At 37.8% G+C, this 25,136-nt stretch overlaps 1 long non-coding RNA gene across 1 annotated transcript in view; it reads right to left on the bottom strand.

The window, feature by feature from the left end:
• LOC128110775 (uncharacterized) overlaps nucleotides 1–18,133 on the bottom strand; it is a 119,755-nt gene extending 101,622 nt beyond the window's left edge. The window contains exons 1-2 of the long non-coding RNA XR_008218325.1: nucleotides 15,094–18,133; nucleotides 6,945–13,278 (exon numbers count right to left, since the gene is read on the bottom strand). This is a non-coding gene — a long non-coding RNA (uncharacterized LOC128110775). The remainder of the gene's footprint in view (nucleotides 1–6,944; nucleotides 13,279–15,093) is intronic.
• Nucleotides 18,134–25,136: the final 7,003 nt, after the last annotated feature.

Here is a 25,136-nt window from a genome sequence, read left to right as displayed (position 1 = left end):
GTCACAAGAACGGAGAGATAACACGAGAGAAGAGATCTGTGGGAGGACTTTGTCAAAAGCATTGCATTCCTCAATATCAACAGACTGTGTCCAGCAAGGGCATATTTTATTTAACCACTTAACATTTTACTCTAAACTCATAGGCTCATACTGCTAAATAAACTCACAACACTGCACAGTTCATAAATATATTTCCTTGCATGTGCAGTAGACTGTTTAAAGTTAATATGCTTGAAAGAAACAATCCTTAACATTTGCTATTGCTTGTTCTCTGCCATCCATATTCAGCAACCAACAAGAACAAAATATAAGTAACCCTGATCTTACTCAAGACAGTCAAATAAATATTAATATTTATTCATAAATATGAAGAGAGGAGGTGTGCCTGAACTGTTGATTGTGTAAATTTATGCTGAGGTACAAATTGGGGTTTCATTTATAATCCTCCATGCAAAGCTCAAGCACTCATTTACTTACATACCCCAACCCTCGCCACCCCATATACATCCACAGATCCCTGTGTCCTGTGTTCTTACCAGAGTTTGTACAAGTGTATGGGGGGAGGGCATGGGGACATTCAGGAACCCCCATAGATGTGGTTGCCAAGCAGATGCTTGAGTTAGAGCTTACATCTGAGCATGAATGTTGAACCAGAAATCTACTCCAATAATGAGGCCAATCAAAGTACATTTCCTCTAATCAAGAGAAAACTTTCCAGTTCAAAATCCTGATCCTTATAGAAAAGAGTTATTTTTTATATTTTTGTTTTTTATTTGTTTGTTTGTTGTTTTTGGTTTGGGTTTTATTGTTGCTTCTGTTAGATTTGTTTTTTTTTTTAACACTGTCACTCTATTTGATATCACCCCATGGCTGTGTCAGAATAACTTCTTTCAGACTGCTGGGTATGAAGAAGAAACAGAAATGGCAGCCTGAACCTCTAGAGGGTGGGCAAGAAGAGTCAGCAGGGCTTCACCACCCCAACAGAGGCTTTGGACACAGCGCCACTCTCACTGGTCAGCTATGCCCTGTGGCCAAGACTGACTGCAAGTGTTCTACTCTCCCTCACTGAGAGAACATTCTAGATATGTCATTTATTCAGTAAAATACAGAGACAGTGGTTGATGTCAATTACCAAATATCCCTGAGTCTGCTGTCTTCTGGGACATGATTTGCTTTTTCTGGCCTTGTTATCAGAGGGAGGGATTTAGGTCATGACCCGGATCATAAATGATGCTTGAGTTTTAGGGGAAAGCAACTCATTATTAGTTCAGCACTCATTCGCTCTCTTTCTTTCGGCAAAGGCGAGCAGTAATGCCAAGAAGTAAACGGACTGAGGAGTTGTTTGTTACTGCAGCATGGCTCAGCTTTTTCTTATAGATTCTATCAAAATGGTCTAAATATTCCTTTATAAGACACTTGGTTACCAAAAGAGTGTTTCGGGTTCTGGAGGTTTTCTTGGATTTGGAACTACGTATCTGTACTTTACTGGGTAAGCATCTTTAATCAGCAAAACTGAAATTAAAAAGTACTCCAAAATCTGCTACATATATTCCATTTCCTATTTCCCCCTCCCTTTATATCTACTCTTCATCTCTCCTAGTCCCCTTTCTACTTTAATGTCATATATAGTTAAATCTATATTTCATGTGCAAGAGAAAGCACAAAATAATTGGAACAGAAGGAGGAACTACTGGGTCCGGGGACCAGCAAGGAAGAAAGGGGAGGTCCATGGGAAGTGTGATAAGAACCAAGTGTAATGATATAAGTATAAAAAAGTCAATGAAATCCAATGTTTTGTATGCTAACATTAGTTACAAATATTCCAAAATCTGAAACTTTTTAAGTGCCACCTATGTACCTGACAAAATTAGAACAACTGCTGGAAGTACATGTGTGTAATGCATATGCATGCCTCTGTGTATGTGTATACATGAGTGCCTGTGTGTATATACATGTCTGTGTATAGTGTGTGTGTGTGTGTGTGTGTGTGTGTGTGTGTGTGTGTGTGTGTGTGTATTTGTGGCTCTTGGTCTTCCCTACATAATGATATTGAGAACTACAAAATCAATAAAGAAACAAAACAGGTATTTGCAAGCCAAGAGGTAGCAAAACCTGACATGGCTTAATGCAAGATTATTTATAATTATTATCATAGTGTGAATAGTTTTTTTTCACTGCACAAATGGTACTTAATATAGTTACAGACCTCATTGGGGGCATTATGTACTATATAGGCATGAATTACAATATGACTTTTAAAAAAATGAAACACAGCTAGTCCTAAGAATTCTACGTAATGAGCTAAAGACCCGTATTTCCACTGATAATACTCAAACATCAGCCCCCACAGTTATGTATTAAAATTCCACAGGTAATTAACTAACCTACTCTATGGAGTTCCTGATAGATCCTATCTACAGCTGGAAAGGCTTCAGACTCTGTGGGTGTGGCACACAGAACAACACACACGTATACACACACACACACACACACACACACACACACACACACACACACACACACACAATCATCCCAAGATGTTCACAGCCTGATATTTAGAACCTGTAAATATGTCACCATAAGTTGATAAACTTTGCATGTGATGTAGTTGATGACCGGAAGGCAGAGCAATCTATCCTAGGTTACTCATCAGCATCAGCATACTCTTTAGGTACTCACAAGCTCAGATAGTCGGGCAGAGACTGAACTGTGAATATAAGCAGAGGTCAGAGAGAAAGAAGATGGTGTGAAGATGCAGCAGCGTTGGTTTTAAAGGAGCCAGACAAGCTCTAAAGACTGGAAAAGTAAGAAAATAAAATTTCCCTAGAGTCCTGGAATGAAACTTAGCCGGCCAGCCCCTTTATTCTACCCACAACTGTAAAAAAATAAATGTATGGCATTTTAAGGCACCAAGTTTGGGATGTATTAGTTTTTATGGCAGCAATAGAAAACTAAAGTAGTGGGAAAGGCAGTTAAGTTAGAAACATCAACTTTCACCTTCTGAGCTCAGCCGGTCCAAGATAACCACAGACTTTTTCCTCAAGCCATGGTAAATCATTTCTCTCTAAAATTTGGATGCCCTTTACCCGGTTTGAAGGAGGGAAAGTTAGATGTGATTTTCTTTTTCATTATTTTTTTTCTTCTTTAATTAGGAAACTTGAAAAACAGGGGTTATATAAGTAAGGAATATTTTAAACTTTTTATGATTTAATAATTCAGTCTATTAAAATACTTTGGAGGATACACAATTCAGAAGGTCAGGGAGAATTACATTCAAATGTAGAAAAGCCAGTAAGTAAATGATTAATAATACAATAAAGAAACTGTAAAGCTGGGCCAGCAACATTTCTCAGAAGGTAAAGGCACTTGCTGTCAACCTGAGTTTTACCCCCAGAACTCATATGGTAGAAGTCAACAATAGTTGCCCTCTATACTTCACTCGTGAACTACAGTATGCATATGCCCCACCACACACACACACACACACACACACACACACACACACACACACACACACTAATATTTTAATTAAAAAGGAACTATAAAGCTATTGTCTTATTATTATAAGCAGTACAGAATAGTAATTATACTTTTCTAACTCTAAAAATAAAACCATGAGTTTTATTTTGTTTTAAACTCTCCTCAAATTCTGAGTATTGTCATAATTTAATAATACAATGTATCTTACCTGTAACCAGAGGTTTTTCTCTGTCTCACCCATCCCAGACAGTCCTCTCCCACCCGTCAGTTCCCAAATAACCACTCAGAAGCTTATATTACTTATAAATACTCGGCCAGTGGCTCAGGCTTATTACTAGCTAACTTTTCATTTAAATTAACCTATATTTCTTATCTATGCTTTGCTACATGGTCTGTGGCTTGTTACCTCATTTTCTACACCTCATGTTTCCTTGGTGGCTGGTAGTCATCTCTTTTGACTCCACCCTTCTCCCTGTATCTCCATTTGGCTTTCCAGCCCAACCTTATTCTGCCTGGCTATAGGCTAAAACAACTTTATTTTCAACCAATGAGAAACACACGTATTCACAGCATACAGAAGGATCCTCTCACAGCTTTTCTCACTTTCTGTTTACTCAAAAAGGAAGATTTTAACTTCAACATAGTAAAATTATATACAACAAAAACAGTTATCAAGTAAGAATCAGTTACAATATCCAGTCTATTTCTTTAATTTGACAAAATTAAAGAAAATACTCTATTTATCCTATCTTTGTGAATTTAAAGTCTCATATCTAATTTACCTTTTATCATAACTAAGGTAAACTATAATTATAACTATCTAGTCTTCAACTCCATCAAAGACCCCAGAAGGATATATTACCTGAATAAACAGTAAGTGCATTGTAAACAACTTCCAGAACTCTAGAAATGACAGAAACATCTATCTGCCTGGACAATCAGCCAAAGTTCTTCTGTAATGTTAGAACATCTGTCTTCAATCTGCAGGCCTAGAGTATCTGGCAGACTTTTCAGTGAAGCAGGAATTTTGAAGGACTGCCCTGTCTTGTATTGGCAAAGTTCATCAGACACTTTCCTCTGTGTCCTGCAGAATGTGTGGCAGTTTTTTCTGTGAAGGAGGAACCCTGAAGGACCATCCTATCTTGTATTAGCAAAGTTCAATGGTCACTTTCCTATGGGTCCTGCATGCAGAGTTTATACAACATACTGTCAAGCAGACCAGGCAAGAGCAATTTCTTGCCCAAATGGCTAGCCTTGACTCATTGAAAGTAAAGTCCATAAGGAGCTTCTTTGGTGCCCATCATCCTCTTTGAAGTAGTTGGTTCTGCCAGGAGCAGACGTGTCTCGTTGAGAAAAGTCTATGTTCTTAAAAAAATTTAAATGCCATATTTTATAGATCTTTGAAGTATTTGAATATTGCCTATCTAATTGAAATGTATCTTTGTATACCTAGAAAACCTAACTAATATAGCTTGAAGTTTGACTACTATAGATGACTATTAACCTGTATTTTTTAATTATACATTGCATTTTTAATTAATTTTTTTATTCATTTTACATACCAACCACAGTTTTCCCTCCTCGCAATCTCTCTTTACCTCCCCCAACTCACCCCCATCCACTCCTCAGAAAGGATAAGACCTCTCATGGGGCATCAACAAGGCCTGGTACACTCTGTTGAGGCAGGGCCAAGCCCCTCCCCACTATATCAAGGCTGAGCAAGGCATCCCACCATATGAAATGGGCTTCAAAAAGCCAGCTCATGCATCAGGGATAGATCCTGGTGCCATTGCAAGGGGGGGTCCCACAAACAGATCATGCTACAAGACTATCATCCATATGCAGAGGTCCTAGTTTGGACCCATGCAGGCACCCCAGCTGTCGGTCTGGTGTCCACATACATTACATTTTTAAATGAGCTGCATAAACATAACACCTTAAACAAGAGTAGAAATATACATACAGTATAACAAAATTGACTTTTAATTTGTATCAACAAACTAAAATCCATACCAATGTAAAATATTTTTAGATTAACAACTTTTTCTGGATTAAAGTAGACTTAATAATCCACCATTTTTATCATGATAATCTACCTTTTGCCCCATTATATCTTTTCTGTATCTTTTCTGTATCATATCTCCTTTCTTCCTTAGAAAGAGATTGACTATGACCATTAACAATTTATAGTCAACCACCCTTAAATGAAAATAAACATTCATAAACAATATTTTGGGAATTTGGGCATAGTTTTTTAGACTAATTCCTGTTGATTTGGGAGACCGGTAATCTTATGGGAACCCTGAGAAAATTTAGAATTATGGCTAAGTCCTGACTGGGGTATTTTGTGTGGCTGGTTCATCTCAGCCAACAGCCTTAAAGCTGTTTGGGATGCAGAACTCAGAGGAAACTGTAACAGAGGTGTATTGAAGCATTGGATCATCTGGGCATTCCATTTTTATTGGTGTATGGCCCCCTTGTTCTGAAAATATATAAACTTTAAAGGTAACATATGTATCCATATTAATATAAATATAAACTGAATATTATACAAAAGCCAGCCAAAGATAAATTTTTTGTTTTATGTTTTGAGCAAGTAAAATATATGTCATGTGTCTTGTCATTACTTTAGGTTTATTTTCCCATGTCTGTAGTCACGATTTTGATGAGGTCTTCCTCAACCAAACTTGATTTTATTAACTCAGAAGGAACCCACAGTCTCTCACCTTCTGTGGAAACAAAAGCAGAACCTCCCCAAAACAAAACATCCCCAGACTCAAATTTTGAAGTCAAGATATTTTCAAAATATATAGGTTAGTTTAACCTAGCAGCCCCCACAATCAAATGTCTCTCAGCAATTAGCTCATTAACAGTCAAAAAATCCAAAGAAAACCCAATAACATATATAATACAGAATCTCTGTGTATTTTCCATCCTCATGTGACTCATTTCCTTTATATTACTTTATTCCCCCTTCTAAGAACTTTGTTTTATTATTTTAAATCTATATTTTTAATCTAAGGCTTTATATATCCTTTTGTTTCTCTCTTAAGCCTACCCACATCTTTTAAACATACTGTGACCCCTTAGAGGACTTCATGTCTGAATCTGTACCGTGGGCGTGGCTTGTGTGAAGCTGCAGGAACCTGTCACACGGTAGCTCAAGCCTGCTTGCCGCCGCTGTGTCTTTGTACCACAGTCCTCATGAGAGACACAACTAGGAAGCTGTTTTTGGCTCTGTTTATGTGTTCTAGAATGCTTTTTTTAAAGCTTTCTCAGACTTCATGTGGATGTATGGGCGGCTCGCTGGAGTGCCATATGTATGTAACCAGAAGTGGAGTGTCTGTCCCAGACGCCCAGTTACACCCAGCAGTCACTTCCCAAATTACCATGAGTTTTATTTTGTTTTAAACTCTCCTTAAATTCTGAGTATTTTCATAATTTAATAACCTATTCTATCTTACCATTTCAGCCAGGTGAAATGGACTTCTGGCTTCTATACCTTGCGTTCGTCACCACCATCCCTGGGACAGTTAATCTGCTTCAGCTTCTACCAGTACCTGCTAAAGGAAAAGCAGAGCTCTCAGAACTACCACACTGACAAAGAACCATTTCCCAGGAGTCAGAAGCAGGACGGTTAATCATATATCAGTGTTAAACAACTCTACTTAAAACTATACAAAGGAGTACATCAATCCAGCTCACTTTAATTTTCGCACTTCCCTTTACTCCCATCTAAGTTTACAACTGGTAATTAAAGAGCAACGGCCTTTTCTCAAGTATTGATGGTTTGATTAAGCACACAAACAGTGGAAGTGAGACAGGGTGTGTGGTAGAGTGGTAGGAGCCTTATGTGGAGCCTTAGGTTTGTCCAGCAACGCACACACACGAAAGCACACACATGCACATATATGTGTATACACACACACACACACACACACACACACACGCACACGCACATGCACACGCACACGCACACGCACACGCACATGCACAGGCACAGGAACATACTTGAGTAGGGATGAAATTGCCAGGCAGTTTAACTAGAATAAGCAGGACTGACTGATATTCCCATGCAACATAAATCAATTCTAAGCTATTTTATTTCTTGAAAACATCCAAATATGAGATATGGTGGTTCTGCTACCATGATGGCAGCCCCCAAACAAGGTGACAATCAGGACAGTTTCTAACATTTATTGATGGCTAGCATGCACCAAGACATTTTTCGTAAGTTTCACTGTTGGATTTTTTTCAGGGGAGGAGGGACATGCAGGGATTGAACCCGGAAACTCAAACATGCTAGGCAACTATTCTACCATTGAGCTACAGCCCCAGGCACCTGGTGTGCATGTTCTAATTGAGTCCTGAAAGCAATTAATATGCTCTTTCTGTGTTAAAAGAACTGATGCTCACAGAGATAAATATGTCTCAAAGTAACTGGGGTGAAGTAAAGACGGTATTAAAAGCCAGATAATTTAAATGTAGAGTCAAACTATAGCTTACTGAGAATGAAATGAAAGAAAGTATCTAAGACAGTCAGCTGTAGGAAATAAAGTCATGACAAAAAACGCCACATTCAGTTTTCATTCCCACTGCCTTCTGCATTCTCCTCTGTACATCACTGTCTGCCAGGACACAGAAAGACAGTCGTATTATTATGCGACTGAATGACTGGGTTTATCCCTGAGGACTTTCCTCTGGAGACAGGCTCAAAAGAAACAACAGTTTATTTTCATTAGAATGCAGGAGGCGTGCATGATTATATGGTGTGACAGTTTCTAATAACATTTTAAAGCAAGGTGTTACATTAAAATTATTTTTATTGTAATGTCAGGTATTTTCATTGAAGTAAATGGATTTCTAATGTTCCATTTTTTTTTCCTATTGTTTGTTATGTTATTCAGTTTTGGGTTCTTAAGGCTCCTTTCTAAATAAGACTAGTTATTTAGTATAAATAATTAGATATATTCTTTGTTCATGCAGTACTTGATAAAAATCAAAGAACTCTCATGGTATGTCATTCTATAGATTAGCCAATGTTACCTTGTTAGGCAATAAACAAAGAAGTGAGTGATTGCATTAAGGGCTGTATCCAAATTCAGAGACTTGCAGAGGTGGGACCAATAGCCAGACCCTGTAACTAGCTACCTATGTTGAAAAATATCCTTCAACTACTGTCTAGAACATTCTCAGCCAAGTGCATTTTCCTGCCCATGCCTCAGGGTTTCTACTTAGGACCTTTCCACCCCTTAACATGCCTGTCCAGTAAAGAAGCCTCAAGCAGTTCTCCCTGGAGCTACAATTTCTCATCTTAACAAAGACTTATTAGATACTTAGAAAAATAAGGGGGTACAAAGGGGTGAAAATACTGCTACCTTGAGTACTTGTTTTCTACCAGGATGGAGTAGTCATTAGATGGCATACAGAGCACTATGCTATGTGGAAATTATGACAACCAGGAGTCAGTGACTGGAGAGAGCCAATGTCCACCCAGACCCTGGAGTAAGCTCAGGCAGAAATTTCTTCCTCAACTACGGTTTCAAGTTGACAGTGATGCAGTGAAGTTGTGTGGAGAATCTGTGTGATGACTGGGATGTGGAGGATGAGGAACACTGTTTAAGACAGAGCCCATGACACAACAGCTGGTGCTTCCCAATCCATCTCTACAAGAAAAGCCAAGCTCTCTCACAGCCCCTGCAAATAACAACTTCTGTTTCAATCCCCTCCTATTATCTGTCAGAATTATTAGTGATGACTGTGGAAACGTTCAGTGAAAGCTGAGTATAGACATGCAATACTTGCTTTCTTAAAACATTGAGACAAACTTGGGGGAAAACACAAGCCATAGGTCACAGCAGTTGTCTCCTTGTTTTAACAAAAGGTCTAGACAAGATTCAGGCATGACCATATGTTCACAATTCATATTAGTAGACTCAGGCAGGAGACTTCCAGCTAACAAAATATGTCTCACCACATGCTATTGTATAAAAAGCAAAGTATCTGGAGTCAGTTGAGCTGGATTTAAAGCCTAGATTTTCCCACTACTTTTATAACTTTGGAGTGTTTTTTTTAAAGCCCCATGTTTTATTTATTCTCAGCAGTAAACTAAAATTAATAATATCAGATGAACAGAACATTCAGAATTAAAATAAACACATTAAAGTTGCTGATACTAGAGGGGCAAGCTAAATCATTTTATGTTCCTTTCTCCAATCCCTCTTTCCCCACACAAATGGCAAGAACCAATAGCCTTGCTTTTGACTTACCCAACACAAAAGACAACTGCAAGTACATCCTCCAACCTCCAACAAACCCCAAACACCCTGGGTCTACATACCTCTATCCAGAAATAAATCTTCCATAAGAATACACAAAATTCATCGTTGGGAGATGGAGAGATGGCTCAGGGGTTGAGTACTTGCTCTTCTTATAGAGCACTCAGGTTCAGACACTAGCGATCACATGGCACCTCACAATGGTCCATAACTTCAGTTCTATGAGATCTTCTGGCCATGGACACCAGGTATACACTGTGTCCATGCATATACAGAGTACAGGCAAAGCACTCACCTACATAAAGTAAATAAAAAATCTTAAGAATTCTTGTGTCATGAGCTTCTGTTTAGAGTGGTCTAGACTCTAACCCTGGCATCTTCTTCTGCCAGAATCAGCACTAAAACCAGGCCATGGACCTCCGCTATAGAAGGTAAGATCCCACAACACACATCAGCTAACCAACGTGCTTAAATATCCCCATTCTTTCCACTACATACTTCTCTTGGAAAACCTGTGGCCAGATAAACACCTCTTGTGCTTCTTATCACACCAACCGCCACAAAACCAACTGCTATTGTCACCCAGTCTCCTACTGATCATTTCCTCCAAAAATCTTTCCCTTATGTGGTTGAAGGACCTATTTCAAGCCAGTGCTTACATGTCAGTTAAACTTGGCTTTTGTTTTCTAGGCTGGTAAGCAAGTTTGGGGCTTAGTTTTCTACAAACCTGACTATGTGGAAGTTATGACCCTTCATCTTCATAGCTGTCTGATTGGAAAATGGCTATAGGTTCTTTTACCTGGGTTCCTAGGCCGCCTGACACTAGATATGTGACCCTAATAGAGTTATTTATTATTATAGTATTGGCAAGACTCTATTTACTCATTTTTAAACTGGAAGGGATAATGATAGCTATCTTGTGCATTGGTCTAACAATTAAATAAAACAATGTATGAAAAATGCTCTGATCAATGAATGACTTTTAGTAACTATTCCATACATTTGGTTATTAACCTAGTTATCCGAATCATCTTTGTCACCATAACTACCACTTGCTCTTGAATTGCTTTTAAATAATTACTCATTTCTTTTTATGAGTATTAGCATTTGCCTCTGTGTATGTATGTATGCTCACCACATATGTGCCTAGTGCCAACAGAGACCAAGAGATCCCCTGGAACAGGAGTTATAAACAGTTGTGAACTACCACATCACTGCTCAGAACTGGACCCTATTTCTTTACAAGAGCAGCGAAGTGCCCTTAACTGCTGAGCCATCCCTCTAGCCCCTTGAATTTCATTGAAAAGGCATAGTTTGAGCATACCGTAATATTTGCATATCTCTAGATTTATCTGGGGACAGTAACATGCAGTAGAAATCGAACTACTTAATTTCCCTACACTTGAGTATTTGCCAATGCCAATGACTAATTGTCTGGTTTTCCAAACACCAACCAGGTGTTAAAAAATTCAATTCAATTCTGTCACTAATGGCTAAGTTAAAAGATCTCATAGTTTAAGGGCTTACTCTTAAAAGATTCCTCTCCCGCCAGATGCTAGTTCCAAATTCCGGGATAACCCAAACTTTTCATATAACAGCTATAAGGCTGTTATATGAAAAAGACTACCTCCCCACTTCAGTAATTTGCTAAGATAGCTTACAGAAATCAGAAAGACATGTATGTTTGTGTTTGTTGGTTTATTATATGAATAGTTACATGAAGAGGTACAGGATTGTCTGTCCCTTGGAGTTATGCCACAGCAACTTCCTAGGATATGTATCAGTTCATGAATCTTATAAGCATAACCTGCTGTTAATCCATTAATCTCCATCCTCAACTTTGTCTCAGAGATCAGAGGGTGTAGGACTATTCCAGGCTTCTACTACACTGGGTTTTTCTGTTGATAAGACCCCATCCTGACACTACAGAGAAGTCCACCAGTAGTTGCTTTATAACTAAAGATGCATGCAAGGTATTCCAAGGGGTTTAGGAGTCCTGATTTAGGAACTGGGAAAGAAGCAAATGTTACCAGTGTTGGTACAATATAAGGGACAAAAGAGTCATTGTATACTTATCCCACACTTCTAAACCACTGAAGTAGCCAGAAGTTCTACATTGTTTTCTCAAAGCTCTGTGAAATTTCTTCATGAAATAGAGAAAATAACATGCTTAGTTGGTTTAACATGGCAGTGTTTATTGCCAAGAAGAGCTGTGGCCTAGGAAAATGTATAACTGTCCCCATGAGGGTCAAACACACAGTTCCATTTACCTTCACCTCTTAAAGTCAAAAGACAAGTGTATTAGTGAAGTGATGACAAGCATACCCTGTACTCTGATTTATGCTCTATGAAACAATCTCCACATGAAAAATAAAACATAGAGCAACGATAGCAGCAGCTCCCAGAGAACAGCGCATGCGTAGAGAGCAAGCAAGCAACCACAACCAACAGCCTTAGCAGAGGGACTTCACTTCCACCTCCCACCTCCGTAGTCAGCCAGCTGTTAGTCTTTCACCCATTCAAACTGAAGGCTGCACATGCAGCTTCTGGTGTATTTGCTTGTAGGTTTTGTCTTCAAATGCAAATTGCAAGTTTAACTTTATCTACTATAACATTTTACAAGTAACTTTTATCTAATGTAACTATCTCCTTAGTCATAGCAACATTTATCATGCTTAGACAGATGAAACTCTAAAAAATAGCTAGCCAAAAGCCTGCCAGAATGCATTTCACAGAATAAAACTTCATTAAAATCAATCAAAGGATCTAAGGAATCTAAAGCAGGTAAATGAAACTAACACATAAAATTGCTCTGACTTACTTAGCTATTCTACAGTAGTCAATAGAAAAATGCCCGAGGGAGTTATATTATTACAAAGCATCAATACCCAGGATGTGTGTATAATTCAATGTGGATCAAGTTTTATGGACTGTACATCTTTATTTGGTTCATTTCAGAATTATGTTCAAAGTTTTCAACTAATCGATGTTACAAACATCTTCAACAGAGGGAATTAATTGTCCTTATGCAGGAGGTCCTATGTACATTTGCAAGCATACTCTTTTTACTTCATAGTGACTAGAATGAGAAAAGGGCAGAGGCAGTTCAACACATGTGACTTCTCAAATGTCCTTTTGAATCCCGTATATATCATATGCTGAAGCTTCACATCCTCAGAAATCCTTGCAACTCAGCAATTGGAGAGGGTTGGTAAACCCTGCGAGATGATAAAAAAATACACATCATTATTCCACATCTATTAACTCACTGACCTCCCTCTCTTATATAAGCTTTTGATTACACTTAGGCATCTGGTTTTGTGATTGTCTCTCCTATATCATAATTGAAGGTATCTAGGATTCTGAGAAAGGATAATTGCACTTTTACTTAACTTGTGATGGAATTCTGCCTTGTTCAAGATGTCCAATTTTACTTCAAATCAAGCTCTGATATTAAATAGGCTTCTTTGGTCTCATTATGTTGATCTGGAAAATGATGGTGCTTGCTCTGCAATGAAAACTAACAAGTTCCATCATTATTTCAAGTTGACTTCAGATCTTTATTTCACACAGAATGGGATGTAAAACAGTGGCAAGATCTACCCTTCCAAGAAAGGACTGCAAAGTATTTCTAAAATAACATCAACCACCAGGACTGTTCAAATGGATCAGTCTCCACAGTTTTCCCAGCCAATCACATTTATGTTGAATAACAACCTAGTGACTGGCACCATGAATCTAGGAACTTGGAAACTGTGGGGTTAAGGAGGATGTGTGTGCTGTGTGTGTGTGTGTGTGTGTGTGTGTGTGTGTGTGTGTGTGTGTGTGTACCCTTGTGTGTGTGTGCACTTATATGTGCAGGTGTGCTTGCCTGTGTGTGCTCAGTTGACATTGTAACTTCCTCTATCCCTGGAGGTTTCTCACTGAATGTGGAGCTCACTGATTGGCTGAACTGGCTGGCCAGCAAGGGCATCAGGGTGTACTGTCTCCACCCTCACAGTACTGCAATTACAAATGTGCATCTTCATGCTCGGCTTTTAAATGAATGCTACACTTCCAAACTCTTAGAAACATCCCAATGTCCTATTGCAAAATAAATGTTTGATCACCAATTATGCAAACAATATTTATTTTCATGTTGTTCCAAAATTACAAAAAAACAAAATTTAATCATTGCTTTTACTAGAATTTTGTTCTAGTTTTGCTGTGGAAATTGATAATCCAGTTCTTTCAATTGTCATTCATAAAACTTAAAACTTTGGTAATTCGATAAAATAAAAAAGAAAAAAGAAAAAAGAGCTCCATATTCAAAATTAAACTTTTATCATTTTTCTGATCATTCCTACCAAAGGATACATGGAAAAAAAGAATCAGTCAATTTCAAAGTCAAGTGTAGCTGGGTGGAGAGAGGAAGTGAGAGGGCAGGGACAGAAAGGCATACTGTCATGGGTATGCAGGAAGAAGGGCTCTCTTTGGCTGAGGATTTCTAGCGGTAAGAATGTGGCTGTCTTCTTTCTGCTTAGCTGATCTCTCAGTTTTTACCCCAATATCTGGCTCTGGGTTTTTTATTCATAAGACCGTTTAGCAATTTGTCTTACATCTGGCATACAATTGTTCCACCTGTTGACATCCTGGCCTTTTGCTGTGCCAATGAGATGGTCTTTGCCAGTTACTAAAGATGGATTTTAGTTGTTCCAATGCCTTGAGAGGGAAATTATGACCAATAAGCATCCTAATTAGATCAGTCTTTCAGGTTACAGCATTAGTAATTGACCAGTATAAATGGTTAAGAATCCAGGCTTTAAAATGAGATTGCCTGGGTTAGAATCTTACTTTTATCATTTACTCTCTGTGTGACATTGAGAGGTTAATTAAACTTTTATTTTTCTTATCTATAAGACAGGAGTAATAATGGTGTCCATATAAAAAGAGTATTGTGAGGCATAATTGAAATAAGGCACGCAGAACTCTTATAACATTGCCCAACACACAGTACACTTTTGGATATTATTTTGTTACTGTTACTATTATTTTGATAGGATTTTTAATGTTTTGGCCTTAACAACTAAGTTGTAAATTTTTAATAATGAAAAGAGAGTCGTTTGATAACAAAATTGGTTAAGAATGAAAATGTTTTCTTTAGAAAATCATTCAAACTTGGTAAGTAGTTCAGTCAAGGATGGAATATGTACATTACAAAGCACTTTAATCATGATGCATGCTAGAAATCAAAAGAAAGATTACTGTGTTCACATTAAAAAACATGTACACAAGTCCAAACCAGACAAAATTCCAGCACAGATGAGGGAATTGGACGCAAAGCCGGAAATCTTACCAAGGAACAATTTCCAACTGATAACTGTTGGGAAAGAGAAAATCAGTTTCATCCAGTGGATTAACACAGGGTATTTCAGTCACATGCCAGGGCAGGCCCCATGCCCAGGAGTCCTTGACCAACAAAAAATACACTCTGTTTATTGTGTGCTTTTTGTTTGTTTGATTTGTTTACTTTGGTATTTTGTTTGTTGATTTGTTTTGATTTTTGTGGGTTTTGTTATTTTCCTTTTCTTTTTGGGGGGAGGAGGACATGACGTTTGCTGGGTAGAGAGGTAGAAAATACCTGGAAGGAGTGTGGAGAGGGGAAAGAATATGATCAAAATAAATTCCATAAAATTTTTTCATTAAAACAATCAAACACACTTCTCTCTAAAGTTGACTGCTTTTTAAACTCCATTTGGGGTAGACATTTAATTTACAGAAACAATTTTCAGTTTGATTCAAAATTCTCCTTTTTCTTATCCCCTCATAGAGAAATTATTCGTATTTTACAAAACTTTCCAGTTCAGAATCAGCCTCTCTAAAATAAGGAAACAACAACACATCTTTATACCAAACAGTGGTTCATATATACTAAGGACCCCCAACTCAGAGACACCCCTCAGATCATGCCGCATCACTGTTATTTCTACTCCTTTCTGCAAATATAATCACTTCTCATAATGGTATGAAAATGTGAACATATCTTCTGGGGATAAATGACTCAGCAGAATCTCCTGGGTATCAATGACTCAGCAGAAAGATTTTTTTGACAGATGTTCTTGAAGAAAACGACTTTCTTGGTGCTTTTACTAAACATGTGGACTGATTGGGCCTTTTCTCTAATGAGCAAATACATGCATGGATCACATTTGATATTCACTGGCTGAATCCATGCATTTATGAACTGATGAAATATTTTCAAAATACTAAGAGGATCTAGCTAAAGGGTAGTTGTTATCTTTGCTCCTGATGAGTCTTCCAGGTGAACTGGGGCTGAGAACACTTAGGACAAAAGCTGCAGGCTGTGCAGTTGACGATGAAAAACTGTTACTGTAAAAATTCCTGTTAATAAATATTAATAGCAAATACCCAGGGATAATATTAAAGATTTTGAAAGGAAACTATACACATGCACTTTGATAATCCTATTAGTTTCCTATTTTGACAATACGCTCCAAAATAAGTCACATAAAAACTCAATGGCTTACAATCATAGTGAGATATCACTGCACTCACAGGTCTGAGGGACACTAGGTTCCAGTGACTCAGCAAGGCTTGTCTGGATGAGTAGGCCTGCTTCAGGCTGTGGATCAATTAGCCTTTACCTAAGGCTACAGTCTGAGCTTGATCTCAGATACATACATGCAATATAGGCCTAGACTGATGATGCAGCCACTACCTAAGGATCCCAGGAGACAGACATAGAATACAGAATATAATCAGAATTTTTAAAATATGCCTTTTTAGATACTATAACATTTCATTGACCAAAAAAGTTATAAGGCTAAGCTCAACATCAGTGAACCAATCAGAAATGTTCAACCCACATAGATCCTCAGGACCTTCTGAAAGAATTAAACATGAGAAAGAGGAACGAGTACCAGCCTCGGGCCCCCAAACCAGGTCCCCAAACCGTTAGCCTCAGCAGAAATATTCTTGTCATATTTCTCGTGGCATCAGCAGAATAACCTTGTGACGTTGTCTGGGTCTAGCAGAAGATCCTGTGGCTATTCTAGGAAGAAAAGCAGCCCCCATGGAAAGTCCCCATAGCTGTACTCCCCCTCTCCGGTGCTGATCTTTAAACTAGCCAATTGTGTATTGCCCCGAACGCTATGTTAATTTTTGTGGTTTTTGACTTTAAAAGATGCCTGCAATTATTGTTCGGGGCTCCTCTCACTGAATTGTGTAGGGATTGTGTGTGCAAACGGTTAAAATAAAGCTTCATGTGATTGCAGCAACTGGTCTGGAATCCGGGTTTCTGGGGCGCCCACCTTAGAGGATAGTGCCCTGAGTCTGGGGTCTATCACTTCTACCTAGATTTTGCCGGCTCCCACACTGTAGAGCTGAACCTCATTGTGTATATCCCTGACAACTGGCTGGGAATCTCTGGAGTGATGCTATTATCATCTGAGCAAAACCAGATCTGCTCTAAAAGTTTTCAGCCTTAACCCTCGAATTCCAAATTTGATTAAACTTGTAAAGAGCTAGTTCAGAGACAGAACAAAGGTCCCCTCCTCCCCTCCTTGCTTATTTATCCTCTCCCAGAAGGCCTGGGGCTGATTTCCCAGAGTGCATTACTGCTGAGACTTTGTAGGTTAGGAGTACATACAGTCTGCTGCACTGCATGCCTGGATATTTACTATCTTCTTAGGCACTTTATTAACCAACGTTTGAATTTCATTTCTTTTGCTTAGCATCTAACTTAATTTAAACATTCTTCTCATGACAAACTTAATTTAAAAAGTTGTGGGTTACATCTTTCTTTCCAATGTTTGTGGTAAGATTAGTAAGCAAGCTGTTGAGGGAGCTGAGATTATAAACCGTGGAACAAAGATCTCAAGTTCATCAAAAGAAAATTGACACATTAATTTTTCTTCTAGTTTTATTTCATTGTGCCTCTGCCATTGCCTCTTTCTGTACTAGTCCATTGTAGGAACAGAATAATTGCATCACTTCACTCTGGTCATTAGTGTTATATAGCATTATGTGAAGTCTTTGGAAATTCATGAGGTCATGGCCTGGAACCCTCATGAATGGAAGGAAAGCCCAAATAAAAGGTATCCCAGAGAACACTTTCACCTTCTTTTCTGCCACTGGAGGAAAAAAATAAGTCAGTTGTCACCTGTAACATGTCATCAAAATCTGACCATGCTGGCGTTAGGTATGTCTCTCAGCTTTGGAACTATGAGAAACTATGAGTCTGTGTTAGTCATGAGCCAACTAGTCCATGCTACTTTATTCTAAGCAGAATAAACAAAGAGAGCTTGCCATTGTCAATTTCTGAAAAGTTGCCTGGTTTCCCTTCAATTTTTAATTATTTAGCATATTTAATGACATTTAGTAGATGTTTGTCAACTTTTTAATCATCTAACAAAATGTATAGTCCTTATAATGAATCTCATGGCATTCATTAGTGTGCATAAGTGAAGGAAATTAAGCATTTAATTATCAACTCCTTTTTTATTCTTTCTTATAACATGAATTTTTATCTTCATTGACTTCTGTGGATGAAATAAGCACTATGTCTATAAATTTTTTTTGTTTTTGTTAAGATTTATACTTACCCTTAACAGTTCATACTTTGGTTTGTATCATCTGTAAATTTAAATGTGCACAAAGTACAAGCCAAGCAGTTTTTATGAGTAAGTTTGTATTGTATAGCAGGAGAAAACAACTGATTTTTAACCTTATAACTAGATCCTAGTGATCTACTTGAAAAGATAGCTCTGGTCCATGTGAATTATAAAAGATTTAGAATATAATAATTTTTAAATGTTTAATCTGTTAGGACTGTGCTTCATAACTCTGCATTTTGATGGGTTGTGGCTTTCTATAGTAGTCTCCATCTTTGCATAGAGAAGTTTCCTTGATGATGAATGAAGACTGCACTTATCTTGGGTATAAGGACAAATGTTTAGATTGTTGTTAGGGGTTATGCTGGTTTATTAAAGTAATGATTGTAGGTTCTCCTTTGACATCCACAACTTCACTAGCACTGAATAGTAAAATACACCCTCACCTAATGCTCAGGAAACACTGTGGAACTGAGTGCAGAATGATTGTAAGAGCCAGAAGATAGAGTTTGCTGTGAGATTGTATTTCCTAGGGATATCAGAAGCTGAACCCATAAAAAATCTCACCAACATGATGACTCAAACTGAACAAGGATAATACCAATAGACATATCAAAGTAAACAAGGATAACTCCATGAGGCCTCATCCCTACACAAGGAACTACAGGCAACTAAGGAATCCTAAGAGTGGGAGAAATAGTCTTCTCCAGGGAAGAGCACACCATTTGTTATTAAATACCAAATAGTTAGCCCTAAAAACGTAACAGTCTGAGCATGTTATATTTATGGATACATATATTTATATATACAAATACATAGATGCATCCAATAATAATAAAAAAGAGGGCATGAATTTGAAAGAGAGCAAAGAAAAGCATATAAGGGGGAACTAGAGGGAGGAAAAGGAAGGGAGAAATGTAATAATAGTATAATATCAAAAACTTTTAAGTAAATAATTTAAAAAGTTAAAAAGCTTGATCTATCAACATCCAATCTGTCTCTGGTGTCTCTACTACCATCTAAATCAGAGGTTCCAAACATGTGGGTCACAACCCCTTCATGAGTCAAATGACCCTTTCTCAGCAGTCTCCTAAGACCATCAGAAAACACAGGTATTTGCATGACTATTCATAACAGTGGCAAAATTAAGTTATGAAGTAGCAAACAAAATAATTTCGTGATTGAGGATTACTACAACATGAGGAACTGTATTAAAAGGTCGCAGCATTAGCAGGGTTGAGAACCACTGGTCTAAAGTATCCCCATAAGTAGGCTATTGTTGCTCTAAAAATTCATTTTGCTTCTTACCATTGTCTTCTCATTTAAATATCATCCTCGCCTGTAAATGACCCTTTCAACCCCATCTCCAGAGCCTCTCATTGTGTCCTAGCCACAGCTCTTCTTCATTGATTTTTGCTTCATTTGTCTGTGAAAACTCATAGTCCTTTGAGCTACATCCTGGAAGCGTGAGCAGACAAATTCCTCTCCTTTCTCCCAGTGGAATGTCACATCAGTTGTCACTTATACCTTTCACATGTGCTTACTTGGGGAACAGGATTAGTAATAAGTAATAAAGATGTAAAATATCTTTAATCAAACTAAAAAACTCACTTTAAAATATGATTAATACCTTAGTCACAGCATTTTACTTCGACTGTTTATTTCATTCATGAGAGGTCAGAAATTTTTGACTATCCCCACCTTTAAATTTTAAATATAAATGTATATAAAATAATAATCTGAAAATATCTATTGTGCTGAGAGTATCTAAGATTCAATATGTGTCCTGTTTAGGGACAAATATGAAAAGCAAATGATGATTCCCACCTATAAATCTTTATAACAGAAACATTTGATGCTGATAAGTGCTTCCTTGTATTTACTTTCCACTTTCATATAATCTAAATTATGTGACTTCAAGGATTGTTATTCTTCTCTTGAAATAGAAAGTATTTCCCATAATACTTAATAAATCTTTGCTGAGGCTAAATTCATGTCCACTTCTAACACAAACAACTGTAACTGTGTGATGAGCAATAGAGACTTCCCCTTATTCTTATTTTCGTTTTACATTCTTTTCTTTTTTGTTGCTGTTTTGTTTTGTTTCTTTTTTATCAAGGCAAGTTTTCTCTATGAAACAGCCTTGACTGTCCTGGAACTCACTTTGTAGACTAGACTGGCCTCTAACTAGACTGGCCTCAAACTCACAGAGATCCGCCTGCCTCCCAAGTGCTGGGATTAAAGACATGTGCCAGCACCACCTTGCTCATTTTACATTCTTAGAGGAAATATTCAAAAGCTTTTACATCATAAATCATTACATAGTCAAATATGAAGTCAAAATAATGAAACTGCCTACATGTGACCAGCTTTGATCTACAAAACTACAAATGTCAATGTCTCAAATTATGATTATTTTTCTATATGGTTCTTTTTCTTTTTCTTTAAAGATTTATTTATTTATTATGTATACAGTGTTCTGTCTGCACGTGTGCCTGCATGCCAGGAGAGGGCGCCAGATCTCATTACAGATGGTTGTGAGCCACCATGTGGTTGCTGGGAATTGAACTTAGGACCTCTGGAAGAACAGCCAGTGCTCTTAACCTCTGAGCCATCTCTCCAGCCCCTATGGTTCTTTTTCTAGAGTGATATCTCTTTCTAGCCAGTAACCATCCCTGACTCCTATTTGGATAATGAATACCCACCCATACTGGTCTTTGCATACCAAAGAGCTACATAGAACCATATACCTGAAGCATTCTGTCCTTAACCATTTAGTAAAATGAATATTTAGCAAGAATCTTATGTTATTAATTAGATCATGTAAGTAAGTAAAATTAAGCTTTTAATCTGTGTTTCCTTTTTATTTTTTCTTATAAGATAAATTTTCATCTTCATTGGCTCTTCAACAAATACAACAAATGCTGTCATCTCTGCAAATACTTGCTATTTTTTAGTAAAATTAATCACTAGACCTAAAAGTACACCTCCCTGACCTGAGTCACATTAGCTCTGACTTCAAGTTGTTCCTAAAACGTTCTTGCATTGACTAAATGAGAAAATATATATGAAACCCACAATATAGTTCATGTCAAAGAATAAGCTTATAATACATTAACTTATTACTAATCCTGTTCCCCAAGTAAGCACATGTGAAAGGTATAAGTGACAACTGATGTGACATTCCACTGGGAGAAAGGAGAGGAATTTATCTGCTCACGCTTCCAGGATGTAGCTCAAAGGACTATGAGTTTTCACAGACAAATGAAGCAAAAATCAATGAAGAAGAGCTGTGGCTAGGACACAATGAGAGGCTCTGGAGATGGGGTTGAAAGGGTCATTTCAAATTTTAAAGTAGCAGTTACTATTGATCCAAGGTGTTCACACTTCTATCAGTTCTTAGGGCATTTAGAAAGAAATACCTAGCTATCCTGGTAAGAATCCCTTCTCTTAAAGAAGAGAGTGATGTCAGGACCCACTGAAATGCTCTCATCCCTTTTGACCCAGCACTACAGAGATTTCACATGTGAGTCCATGGAATTTCAAATTGGCTAATGATCTCATATAATTAAAAATTATGCATTCTAAATTGTGAGCTAAATGAAGTCTTTCAGGATAGCATTTACAATAACTGTTTTTTTGTGTGTCTCAATTTATTACATCATTCATATTAACATCCTTAAGCTAGTCATAGGGTGAGGAAGGAAAGGCATGATTCTGGGAAGCACCCTCCAATCACTGAAACTTTGCTTTTCATATTTATAAACTTGAAAGAGAAAAACAGAAGCTGTTCCAATCATCGGCTGAGAGCAGTAATCAATCTATGGGTAAGAAATAATCGTATAGAAGTCAATTGTACGGGCATATCATACCCATTTAGCAAAATAACAGCAGTTACTTCTCCATTGAGGACTGTGATCTTCTTCTTGTCCATGGGCTAGATATGAAGTACCAGACAAGAATTTCCTCCTGTGGAGGATACTTCAAATCCAAGTACAGCAAACTTGCCACTCTGTTACCAATGGGAACATCCTGCCTGACCTCTCTATACTGTTCTATGCATCACTCACAGTTACATGTGACTGTTGATGACAATTCACTCCCAGCGGTGGTCTCTCATCACCATCAGGGACTTGAGCGCTGAACAACAGAAGGAATCTTCTCGCCCAAGTCCAACTTGATTTCTCTGTCTAACCAAAGTATGTAATGTCCTCAGCAACAGGCTCTTAAAGTCTTGTCCTGGTGGGCACTCCACAGCAGTAACAAATGCCTGCATTGCTTTCGGGACCTCAGGAACCTCCCTGACAAACAAGTCACAGCAAAGTAGCTCACACTCATGGCACTGAGATTCAAGGGAATCTTAACTTACTGCTGACAAGAATGCAAACTGGTACAAGAACTATTGGAACAGGGTTGGGTGTCTCAAAAATAAAAATAAAAACAGTTTGGACTTTTCTTGGTCACTTAAAAAAAAAGACTTAAAATTTGACTCCACCCTACCATCCTTGTCAAATCTCCAAAGCGCTCTGTATTTTATAACAGAGAACTTGCACATCTGTGTTTCTTGCTGCTCTATTCATAATAGCAAGGAAAAGGAATCACCCCAGGTTACCATTAACAGATAAATGGTTAAAGAAAATGGGGGTACAAACACACAATGGAATTTTATTCAGCTGTAAAGGAAAGTGAAATTATGAAATCTACAGAACTATAAATAGAACTGGAAAACATTACACTAAGTGAAGAAACCCTTATTCAGAAAGACAAACATCTGATTCCTCTCATGTGGATCCCAGCTTCTAATTTTATTATGTGCTTTTGTGTGGCAATGAGTATGGGTAGAGCCTAGGAAACTGGAAAGGGGCCTGTAGGAGGTGAGGAAGAGGCATTATGTGAGGAGAAGGGTAGTGAAATGTATGAGATATTGTAATGCCCCAAATTAACCTGCAAGCCCCACCCACCCAAGGATCAGATAACTTCCTGGAATGCTGAGGGTTATAATTCGTGAAAAATAACAACACCTTATGGGAAAATAGCAATGGCCAAATGGTTTTATCCATAAAAGCCCCTACAACACATGTCTTGGGGCCACTCAGCTGAGAGTTCCAGGTAATAGTCCTGACAAAGTCCATCTTGGTCAGTATTTAATTAAAGCTTGCTTCAAATTTAGCTTAAAATGGTGGAGCTTTTCTCTGGCGAATCTCAGGATTATCAATATGACTGAGGCATGGTAGACAATGGGGGTAGAAATGCTTTCACATATTTTAAAAAGAAAACAACTTTCTTTTAAAAAAAATGAGTTGTCATAATACTTTCTTTTTTTGCCAAGGACTGTACTACAAAATGTTTTAATGCGGACATTGAGGACTACCACATGTAAAGCGATTTGCCTATTGCCCCACTCACTGCAAGTGATCTATTTACGGGTGTGTCAAACTTCAGACTATGGCCTGAGCAATCAATTCTGGTAAAAAAAGCTGGGAGCTCTGCATCACCAACCTAAAGTTGTCCCAGAGGTGAGCCTTGGTTCAGGCAAACTATCAAAACACACTGTCACAAGCCCTCCATCCATCATTCTCTTGTGAAGAATAAGAACATGTTAATTTTATCAATACATTTGCCTTCTTGAAATATGCCATAAGTAAAAGAAAAATGATACTGGGTCATTTCCAGGAAATGTAAATGTGTGTAATTTTTATATGTTTAATTTTTTTTATTTTATAACTAGACAGCAGTGACTTGGATAAACTAAAGACATTTTTCATTTAGACAGATTCTAATTTTCAGTTTTTTTTAAAAAAAAAGTGTACAAAATCTAAATTGCTGAAATTGAAAATACTGATTCTAATTATCTACTTGAAGACAGATGCTATTTCTCACTTATCTGTGCATCACACAAAGTTGACACAAGCCCAGAGGTACAGCACAGATAAAGGTCACTCATTTTAATTTATTGAAAGTGACATGTATGAAATGTGGATGCCCCAGCTCATGGGGCTTAACAAAAGAACTCACACTGATGAGGCTTACTGACAGCAATTAGGAAAGCTCAAGCAGGCTGTTTTGAAAGGAGTAGCCATCCTCAGTTTACCTGATCAGAAGTCATAACAGATCATTTTATGCATCCTACTATGTGCTAGGAACTGTGCTCAGGATGTTACATAGAGAATCATATTTAACTTTCAGTCTTGTTTTACTGACACAGAAGTTGCAGTTCAGGGAGTTTCTTCAATATGTTGTCAATGAGAATCCTTGGAAATAAGTTGTATATGCAGAGCATGATTGACTAGAACTGTAGTAGGGTAGAGAGGATGTAGTGCTGAAGGACCACAGGCTAATTCCCTGATCTCAAGCTAGTATTAGACCCCTCAGTTACCATTCTTTACCCACCTCTGTGTTGGAATTAACATCCTGTGACTAAGAGATAAAAAAACTTTTGGGGATCTGTTAACTTAGCAGAACACTAGATTCTACCAACCCAAAAGCAAAGAATGTCATCAGAGGCCTATGGAAAAGCTTCTGACATCTTGCTCTAACCACCTCCTGATGTGCCCACCAATGTATTTTAAACTCATCTCGACTTATGATTCTTATTACTCTTTAAAATTACAAAACTCCATGAAACTGCTTCTACATTGGAACATGGAATTCATGGTAGCATAAAACTGAGTTCCCAGGCCATGCTCACTAAAATTTGGCTCCAGAATGAATTATTTCTTATTCCCTCTTAAGTGAGAACTTGTGGGGGGGGGTGTTTTGTTTTCAT

The sequence above is a fragment of the Peromyscus californicus genome, unplaced genomic scaffold (assembly GCF_007827085.1).
Source record: "Peromyscus californicus insignis strain IS unplaced genomic scaffold, ASM782708v3 Scaffold_15__1_contigs__length_86483966, whole genome shotgun sequence".
Classification (NCBI taxonomy): domain Eukaryota; kingdom Metazoa; phylum Chordata; class Mammalia; order Rodentia; family Cricetidae; genus Peromyscus; species Peromyscus californicus.
The sequence above is the reverse complement of the archived record's forward strand: the minus strand, read 5'-3'. Positions and strand labels throughout refer to the sequence as shown.